We start from the raw sequence: 9,803 nt of genomic DNA, 5'->3' as shown, positions 1-9,803 counted from the left end.
AAAGAGCCAAATCATGAGTCTGGGTTTGAAGGTATTTTGATCAGGGTTCAAACTATTAAATTGTCAACATAGTATACTAAGGAATGAGTGGTCTTAAAAAAGGATATGCCAACTAAAGTTCTTTTTTAGTTATTTGAACAAATGTAGGGACAACACTTTTCCTTTATTACACAGAATAGGACAAGCATGTGCATTGAACAAGCGTAAACAGGACAAATTGTAATCAAACATTCTGATTGAGTTTTCTAGCCGCAGATTCCTCACCTTTTGAATATTCCCCAGGCATCGGACTGGATCCACAAACTATTTCAGCAGTGCCTCTCCACTCCTGAAAGTGGCACCTTACTGCTCCACTCTGACGCTGTTCTGCTCTGGAAATGGCATGCCGGAATATATGATATGTTATGTAATGTTATAGGCATTTGCTAAATCGCAGCAACTCCCAGCGAAGGGGAATCTCGGCGCTTTGCAACTCAGAATCAGCAAAGTGCAGTTTAGAACCGATCGAACATCCACATCTTTTGCAGTTTTTTTACTTGGTTGGATCCTGACACACCGGGTATGCAGAGGAAGCTTGTTCCCGTGAAGTGGGGCAAGATATGAGAAGGATCTACCATTAAACCTTAAAGTGCATATACGAGGGATCCTTAGCAAAGCGTGATTTCCAGACTTGAGCAAACACGTAATCTGGTAGAGGCTGAGTCTAATGTAGTGCCAGACAACATAGTTTAAAAATGGCGTAGTAGCCAGTAGACGGCTTTAAAGGTCAGAGCGGAAGACCAGCATGACAGGAGGTTCCACATCAGTCAAGCAGCTGTGTTCTGCACAACTTGAAGCTTGGCCAGCAGTAAGTCATTTGCTGCCACTAGCAATGTGTTCCCATTGTACAAGGAACTCCTACTCAATGCTCGAACTAAATTTTTCTCGATGCATAGGGGAGCCATGGAAAGATTTTCCTAAATAGACTTGTGGCAAAAACAAGTGCCACAGATTGCGCTGATCTGGCCTTTCATGGATAAAGCCTGATCCAGTTTGATGCCAAGATTTTTCACCATCTTTTCTTGGCATGGGGCTGGGTCTAATTCACCAGGCTACCAGTCCGTCAACCAGTGCACCTGAGTCTTGCCAAATGGTGCTATCTCTGTTTTTCTCCCATTCAATTGGAGGCAGTTGTTAGTCATCCAGTCAGCAACTTTCTTCATGCAGTTCACGAACCGTGGTCTCACCTTATCTGGATCCTGCAAAAAGGAGATCACTAATTGGGTGTCTTAGGGATAGGACACGATCTTGAACCTGCATGATCTGACAATATTCCCCGGTGGGCCCATATAGACATTAAATAATATTGGTGCCTCTTCAGAGCACTGATGTTGATTCCTTTTTCTTTTCGCACCACCATATGCAGATCAAATCTGACTTTTTGTATCTCACAGACATTGTACCTTAAAATGTTTCCAGTGTGCCAGGGATGTCAACCGCAAACACTACAGGTTTCAAGCCCTGTTGAAGCTCTCACTAATGTTTGTAATGGATCTCCACCATGTATGCTTGTGGTGTCTGGGGTCGAGCCACAACTCCAAAGCCTGCATCAGTTATGTGTCAATTAATCTGAACGCAGACAGGGAACGCAAGGTGAAAATCTACATTGCCAAGCATAAGAAGACTCCATGTCTGGGCTGCCCCAAATTGCGGTCCGCATCCAAAGTTCATTCAAGGAGTCATCTGAGCCTCTTGAGATACTGGTCTTTTTCTCCCTCCAAGTCTTCACGTTCATCTAAGAAGTTGAGGTGGGATTCCACTCCCTCTCGCCACTCGCATTCACCTGAGAAGTTGCGAAGCGGCTCCACTCCTCTCGATCCCGAAGACGACCAACTTTGGATCCAGTCCTGCAACTCGTGCCAACACAACCCGTGTTTCGGGTGCCAAATGCCCTCTGCTTTAGATCAAAGAGTTCCACATGGCCATGCTCCAGGTTTTTGAAACCCTACTGATTCCCTCTGGTGCACCTCCAAGCCGAAAGAAACCTCCAGGTACTCCATCTGGAGTACTGCTGGTGGGTTTGCCTTCAGCACCAGTTTGATTCTCTGAGCCCATCTTGCCTCCCGCTCTCCTGTTGACCCCGCTTTTATTTCTCAAGACTTGTCAGCCCCAGATACCTCGATGTCTATGCCAACTCATCATCACTGGAGGAGGAGGAGAACCTGATGGACATCACTGATTCCTTTGGACAAGCTATAGGCATAAATGTTGCCATTCGCTGCCATGCCTGACTGGGACCAACTGAGTTCTCTGCTGAGGTCCATTCCTCCCTGATATACATGCCCTTTGACTGGGCTGATTCCACTCTCAAGCAATATAAAGAGAGTAGGGCTACTGCGCATTCTCTTCGCCTCGCCGAATGCACCAGTTCCAATGCTCCTTTTACGTTTTTGAACAAGGCACCCCTTACCGCCAGCCCCCTAAGGAGACCCAGCAATTTCGCAGTTGCAACCGACTTGCCCTCCATTGTGCCCAATCCACCATTGTCCGCGCAGTCCCACCTGCTATACCCCTTTATCTTGCACTCGATGAAGCACAGCCACCCGGTGGAAGGCAGAATCCATCGGTTCTTTCTGGGTTGGCAGACAATCACTTACGACAGGTGGGTCCTGCAGATGTTACGCTAGTGGTATGCTTTCCCATTCATTTGTCCCTCACCTCACCTTTCACAGATGACCCAATGAGTGACTGAGGACCATACCTCTATTTTAAGGCAGGAGATGCCAGCCATTTTGCCCAAAAGGGATGTCAAAAGGGTGCTGGTGCCAGAAGTGGGGCATGGGTATTATTCCTGCTACATTCTGGAGCCTAAGAAGGACGGATGACTTTAGCATATATAAGACCTGTGTCATCTCTATGTCTTTCTCACCCTGGCCCAGGTCTTGTCTGCCCTCGACCCTGGAGACTGGATGGTAGCGTAGGACCTGAAAGATGCAGATTTTCATATTCACAGCCTGTCGTCCCAGCGGTGCAACATGCAGATTGTGGTCAGGAGCATTTCCAGTTTTCTGTGCTTCCCTTTTCCAGTCTTTCCCTACCTCAACAACGAACTGTTGAAGGCAGGTTCACCCCAGGTATTTATCAGCCACATCCAGACTATGGAGAACCTCCTGTTATTTTTGGGTTTACTATTAGCATGCCGAAGTCACACCTGACTCTTTCTCAGGCATTCTCCTTCATCTGAGCTATTCTGGACACTTTCAGTTTCATATCTTTTCCCCCGGGAAAGAGAGTCCGGGTCATTTAGCTTATGATTCCAATCTTACAGCCTCAGTTCTGGATTTCAGTGAGGTCGACTCTGAGGCTGTTGTGACTGATAGCCTCCTTCCTCCTGTCATATTGTTACTGCTTACCTATATACCGTGTTAAGTTAGCATGAGCTTATTAAATGTTTAAACGCCATTTTACCTTTTTGCTGCTTCTGCACACGACACATAATTGTTGCTTTAGCTTTCAGCCTAGAAGAGCGTTGTGATTATACGAGAATAATATGTTATTACTCTGATAACATTGCTTAGCATAACGGTGTCTGTACAGTGAGTGCTGAAGCCTTGAAGAATGAGTAAACACAGTGTTATTGTAAGGTCTGATCTTCGCACTTCCCTAGACATAACATAAATGCAGCTGCTTGCAAATCTGGCTTTAGGCGCGTTTTATATTGCTCTGCACAAGAACAGATAAACACACTTGATGGTGCTTCGCATGCAGAGAGCTGGTGGAAGATGTGATCCTCTGCCACTGAGAGATTGAGGTATGGGGTCGCCCTGCTAAAGCCCAAAGAGACCTTCTTAGATATAATATAATATGCTAGTTAGGGATGGTGAGAATTAGGTGTTGTTAACTCCTATTCATTTCAACTTTTTAGCATGTTGTCACCTTTCGCTTTTTATGGACTAATAACTATGCTGATAACTTTGCTCGTTATAATATGTTTGCTTGTATTATCTAAGATACTGCATTTGAGAACCCTGCATTAGTAAATAAATATTTCAAATATGCACGCGTCCACATTTACTCCACGTTCTGGTTTGAAATGATTATATAACGAAAGAGTGTCTATGTGTTCCACATGACCTGAGGTATTCTAAGTTCATGTTCTGGTTTGTCTAAACATTGGGAGTTTGTTATGACCAATGAGACACTTAGCTAGCTCGGTAAGGGGATTTTGGGTACTAAGGTGAGTTTTGTGCCATCCTAATTCACTGAGGTTCCAAATCTCTATGCACAGTTCTATAGGAGAATGGAATCCCTGCTACATGGCGCCCAACGTTTCTGGTGGTCTTATATCATGACACTTGAGTAGTTTATCATTCATTCCTTAACCCCTTCGCTGTCCTTTCCGGAAAACGGTGGTGTCGGAAAAACCTACCTATTTATGAAATAGGTCCATTTCAAGCTTGATTCTTACTAAACGGTTTCCTTGAATTACTACCCAGTTGTGCTACAAAGTTTACTTTGTTCTTCTGTACTTCTGTGCCGTCATGGCTGCCGTGGACATTCCGCAGCATAGTCGCATTGCGGTGCGCAATCATTTGCTGGATTACCAAGTCCCAATTGATGGCATGGCCGTGATAATGGTGGTGAGTGCGGAGATAGCTTACCCATACGAAATCTTGTATTCTTGGGTGACGTTTCCGGCTGTGGACGCGAATTCTGGTGTCTTCCACAATTACACTCCCTCTCCTGTACCGAATGAATATGCTCCGTACAGGGCACTGGAAGTACCTATTGATGCTTGGCAGCATAGAGTTTGGTTTGGTGGCGCCCTCCCCCATTCTTTGACCGCTCTGAGGTTAGGTCCTTTGTCCATTCCAGGCGCTAGTTGGCCTGTTTTGGCTGGATTTACGCCTCATCCTCTGTACGGTGCATGTAACGTGGCAGAGTTGAGACGACTACATGTGGTCTCCATTAGCGTTATTCGAGCTTTGGTGCAGTACATAACCCGCAACCTTCTGGGTGGGCCCCCGGGGGGTGCGGCGCTTCCGGCTGGACAGGGCAGTATGAAGCTCAGTCCCGTGATGGTCAACGCCGTGATGGGCAAGCGTCCCCAGGATAAGGATGATTTTCCATTCTGGCTTGCGAGAAGTTTGACCAGCTGGAAGCAGTATTTCCTAATACGTCTCCTGGTGAAAAACACAGGATTATGACGATTAGTATGCCCAAAGACTTGACCCCTGAACTCAGTGACTGTGAATCCTGGGGTAAGACATTTGCGGCAGTCTATGCGAGGTGTTACGGCACTCCGTCAATGGCTGTCCTTCCTACGGTTATTAAACGTGTTCACGATGACCACGGACCGGAGTCTGCGGTTGAATTGGGTATGCGCCTGTGTGGCTCCTTTGATGTGGTTTGCGATCTCGTTCTTGCTAATGTCAAGGGGGATGCAGTGAACTTTCAGGTTGCCAATGCTTTGGCGGCGCTTCCCGAGAAACCCCGTCAGTTAGCGAGGATTATTGTGGTGGCTTATAAAACCGTGGGTCGCAATAGTAGGGGACTAAAACCTTTTTCGACTAAAGAAAAAACGCAACCCTGAGGGCAGAAGTCTGAAACGGACGTTCAGCCCAAGTCCAAAAAACAAAATTGGCCTAAAAAACAGAAACAGGGAAAGCAACAGCAACAGAAACAGGAATCTTGTCCTGCGTCTCCATTGCCTGCGCCTACAGAACGTGTCTATGACTTGCGCGATCGCGCGACGATTAAAACACCTGATCGTTTTCAGGTTTCTGATCAACGCTCTCCTCGTTCCTTTCAGGACTCATCGGCCTCAACAACCGGTGGAGGAGGAGGCGGAAGGGGTCGGGGTGGCCAACAAGGACGTGACCAGCCCCGCCCGAAAGAAGGTGCAGGAAAGCAGGACGGCTCTACGCCGAAAAGACCGCAGTTTCAAAAGAAGAGAGTTGCCGCCTTGACAGCGAAATATGCCACAGATAGTGAGAATGCGGCTTCGGAATCTGACATGGGCTCTGACCTTGCTGGACAGCGTGGCGGAGATTACCATAGTGCGGGAGGTGCTGAAGGTGACAGCGACTGATCGTTATGTTGTGATCGAAACAACTGATACTAGAGTTGCTCCCCCTGACAGACTTTATGAAATAGTCTTGCAAATTGAAGGTGACATACAAAGTACCATAAAAGGGGTATTTTCGGAAAATCTTTCGTCTACGTATAACATTTTTCTTTCAGAGGCTGACTGGCCCCCACCTTTTGTTCTCGCAGCTCCGCGAGGGGAGGAGGTAATCCTCCCCAGTTTTGCACACACAGTCTCGAAGGAGCATGCGCTGAATTTTGCAGAAGAGTGGGCTAAGGCACTGGTGCCGGCTCTGTACCGAACACATTGTGGTTGGGATAAATTTTCCCCAAACCACGAGATTCCTTTACGGTCTCAGCCACAGCCTCAACCACAATATCCCATTCGACGTGAAGCAAAGGCTTCCGTCGCGGCAATCCTTGAACAATTGGAATATCAAGGTGTAATTGAAACATGTGTGCCACCTATGAATAACCCTCTTTTTACTGTGACCAAGCCAGACGGTTCATATCGTTTGGTATTGGATTACCGGCATTTAAACTCGCATTGCCGTACCTGTGCAGTACAGAATACTCACGGCTCTGCTTTGGTGGATAGTCTTGTGCGTAAGCGTTTTAAGACCACGCTTGACATTTCCAACGGTTTTTATGCTCATTGATTGGATGGTCTAAGTTCCCAGTGGACCTCCTTTACTTGCGGCGGTGTCAAAAAACAGTTTCGACGTTTGCCTATGGGCTATAAGAATAGTCCTGGGATTTTCACTGTCCGCATTTTCTCTCTTTTAGAGAGAGTGGACCCGGATGCATGCTCGTATGTGGATGATATTTATCTCACAGACAACGAACTTTGGGAGCATCTGTGTCGCGTTGATCGCTTAATTTGTAGCTTCACAGACATGTGTTACAAATTTAATTTTGCAAAATCGCACATTGCAGAATATACAGTGTTGTTCTTGGGCTACGAGCTCAATGATGAAGGTAGAGGTTTGGCTCCTCACTTTCTGGAGAAATGCGCACAACTGCGCGCTCCATCAACTCTGAAAAAATTAGTCTTTACTGGGTTTTTTCAATTTCGGGAGAACATACATTCCGGAATATGCCCAGCGTATCAAGCCCATGTATGCTTTGATACAACCAACTTTTTCCAAATCATGCTGGCTGCCGGAGCACTCAGCTATTCTGCAATCTTTGCAGGCTGATCTGCTCGCTTCTAAATTCTTACAGACTCGAGCAACCACACCAACCTGGTGATAAGAATAATCCCTGGGACGGTGGGTTTCACGTACCTTACTTTTAACGAAGGAGACACAGTACCTATTGCTTACTAGTCACACTTGTACACTTCGGCTGAAATGCGATTTTCCACTGTGGAGAAAGTTTTGACGGCTGTACAGATGGCGATTCTCAAGGAACGTGCTCTGTCACAGGGAAAGCGCATGTTGGTTGTTACCCCGTGTCCTGCCTTGGAGGCAGTTACGAAAGCCAGTGTACCAAATTCGAAAGCTTTGCACCCTCGGTGGATACAATGGGCTGCTTCCTTGACGTCCTCGGATGTCACGTTTATTTTTGACGCCCCATTACGGTCGCAGGAGTATTTACAGTATGAATTCGTTCATCCGGCTCCATTAGCTATGCGGCCTTTGGAGGATTTCCATTGCATCATTTACACTGATGGTTCGGCGCAGGTTGCGCATGGCTCTAAACATGCCTACGTTTCCGCATGCGCCATTGTGGTCGGTGCCATGGTGAACGATGAGTTCAAGTCCAGAGTCGTGCATACGCAGACTCTAGGGGACTGCACTGCACAATTAGCAGAACTTCGGGCTCTTTTGCTTGCATTAGAGTGCGCGGATCCTAGTGTGATGACTCTGATTGTGAGTGATTCCTATTACTGTGTCCAGTCTTACAATGAGAACTTGTTCTTTTCGATTCAAAATGACTTTCGCGATTCCAAAGGTAGCACAATAAAACATAAAATTATCTGGGTCCGAGTGGCTGAGCTTAAAGAGCGGTTGCCACTTGTGTTTGTAATTCATACTCTTGGCCACCAGCGTGTTGGAGTTCACGCTGTGGGTAACTCGCTTGCTGATGAAGTGGCGAAATCAGCGGTATCTACATATTTAGTTGCAGCAGTTACACGGTCCAAAAGTAAGATAGATGATGACATCTTGGCGGCGGTGGGTGCCACTGAGAAGGGAGGTAAAATTCCTATGGGTTTCCCTTCGAAGTACACATACCACTTAAGTCCCGATAAGGTTCCTTATGTGAAACTTCCTGGAGTCGGGGATCGGTTGATTCCTAACTCGGACCGCAGGAATACCTTGATTACAGCGGCACATGAAGGTGTGGCGTCTGCGCATGCGGGCGTCTCGGCCACTGTTTCACAGTTACAACATCGTTTCTGGTGGCGGGGACTGTACAAACAGATGAGCCATTATGTCCTTCAATGTGACATTTGCCAGCAGATCAAGCCTTCGACTGCTGCACGTCTGCCACAGACACAGTTGTACATATCTAATAAACCACTAGGATGCGTTTATTTAGGTCACTCGGTCCTTTTTCTTCTGATACTGCGTATAAGTACATCTTAGTAGCAGTTGATTCATGCACACGCTCTGTGTGGGTCTGGCCCCATCGCAGCGCTGATTCATGGACTGTCATAAGAGATTTGCGTGTCTTTGTAGGGATTTTTGCCTGTGGTACCTTCCATTCGGATCAGGGTCCGGCTTTCGCCTCGAGGCGTACAAGGATGCAATGATTTTGATGGGGGTCCAAGTCAAGTTTTCGTCTCCATACAGACCTGAGGGTAATAGTGTAGTGGAAGGAATGAACCGTGACTTAAAGCAATCATTGACAGCTCGAGTTATAGGCACTGGCAGAAACTGGCTGGCCCATCTCAATGGCGTGCATCGTGCTCTTAATAATCTCCCTAGAAGGTCTCTGGGTGGGCGGACCCCATACGAGATGCTCTTTGGTATCAAGATGTATGTCCCTGACCTTGACGGTCTAGATTGCGTGGCCCAAGCCACGGCCTTTGACATAGATGAACATTGCAATGTTTTACAGGATCTACAAAAGACGAGAGACAGTCTTGCAAAGGAACACTTGCCCTCCACATCGGATGATGCGTTGCAGATCCTGGTGTGTGGCTGGCTACCCCAAGTTGGAGAACTGGTTCGAGAGAAGATCGATAACAAGAAAGAATTTGGTCCCTCATATCGAGCTCCGGTTCCAGTGCTTGGAGTGAAGGGCACAAGAACGGTCATTTTACCACCACTTCCAGGTCGTAAGGAAAACAGGTTTATCTCAATTGACAATGTCAAGATACACAGAGTGGGCGATTCTTCATAGTATGACACCGGCGGTCTCCTGTCCTTCGATTGTGAGAAATTCTGTTTTGGCCACTACTTCTGATCCTGAGCCAGAGGTGGCCATCGAGATGCCTACAATTTCCAGTCCTTTATTAAGTACTTTGCCTGGTACTAACGTTGAACTTGATTACACTTACCCAACTGACTTATCCATGCCTGATTTGCAAAGACGTTTGGCCACAGAATCCAGATTTTCATTTGACACTGGTTCACATAATTCGAACAAGCCCTCACGTTTTGCGATTTATGCCACCCTATTTAAAAAACATTTTTTAATTCCTCCTTGGACATTTATTTGGCTGGTGCTTTTTTCCATTTCCCTTTTTTGTCAATTGGTTTTGTGTTTTATTTTTTTCAAATTGTCAA

The sequence above is a fragment of the Lissotriton vulgaris genome, chromosome 6 (assembly GCF_964263255.1).
Source record: "Lissotriton vulgaris chromosome 6, aLisVul1.2, whole genome shotgun sequence".
Taxonomy (NCBI): Eukaryota; Metazoa; Chordata; class Amphibia; order Caudata; family Salamandridae; genus Lissotriton; species Lissotriton vulgaris.
Note: the sequence above shows the minus strand (reverse complement) of the source record.